Here is a 1,148-nt window from a genome sequence, read left to right on the forward strand (position 1 = left end):
CTGCCTGCGCCTGCTTACCAGCAAGTTTCTGGAGGTCCATATGTCCATATGTGGCAAGGGTGAGCCACATCTCTGTGAAGTCTTTTTTTTTTTGCTATTTTCCGGTGGCTAACCTCGTGCAGCACTAGCTGCGTGTTGAGGACCTCCCTTGCTGGCAAGTATGGGAATTTAAAGGCCCGGCCTTTGCCCACAGGCCCACAGCAGCGCTGCACTCCCACAAAAGGTGCCTCACCGACTCCGGGTCGGGGGCAGATGTCGCRGGAGTGCATGACGGCTCTGACCGGGAGGATCCCATGAGCCACCATCCTGGAGTCTGTTTGGAAGGACGGGATGACTCGAGTTGATGATTTGGCTGATGGGGTTAAGACCTATGCAGAACAGCAGTGGGACAGAGCAACTCCTGGAAAGAATTATGATTCTTTGCGTTCAGTGCGTTACCAGAAAAAACCCTGCTTATCTCTTAACACCAAATTAATAATAAGTAATATTGTTAATAAAACATAAGCTCTTTCAAAATACTGCTTATCTGCTTAGACACAAGAAATTTACAGTTGGCAAATTTTGCAAAAGTGAAAATCAGATGTTTATTTTGTGGAACTTTGTGGTACTTGGTTACCAGAAAACGCGATCATCTCTTAGCAACAGATTAACAGATTAGCAACAAAAATTCTTATTGATAAAAAAATATACGATTTCTTCCGCTCTTTGAAATAACATTTATTTTATACCTGTTAAGAATTGTGTAGTGGGTGAATTTTGAAGAAAAGTCAATTATTTTTGTCATTAGTGGTAAATATATAAAACAAACATTCAACACAAAAGTAAAAATCTCGATTTATACTTCGTGGCAGTTCGTTAGCAGTAGAAAACGCTTATCCCTTAAAACCAAATTAATGACAAGTTATATAGTTCATAGAACATAAACTCTTTCGAAATAATGCTTACCTGATTAGATAGAAGACATTTGCTGTTGGTAAATTTTGAAAAAGTGAAAATCTTAAGTTTACTTCGTGGCTCTTAGTTACCAGTAAACACACCGATCTCTTAGCAACAGGCTAGCAACAAAAATTCTTATTGATCAAAAAACATAATATTTCTTCTGCTCTTTGGAAATACCACTTATTTTATACTTAAGAATTGTGTAGTTG

Source organism: Poecilia reticulata, linkage group LG15, assembly GCF_000633615.1.
Source record: "Poecilia reticulata strain Guanapo linkage group LG15, Guppy_female_1.0+MT, whole genome shotgun sequence".
In the NCBI taxonomy this organism is placed as follows: Eukaryota; Metazoa; Chordata; class Actinopteri; order Cyprinodontiformes; family Poeciliidae; genus Poecilia; species Poecilia reticulata.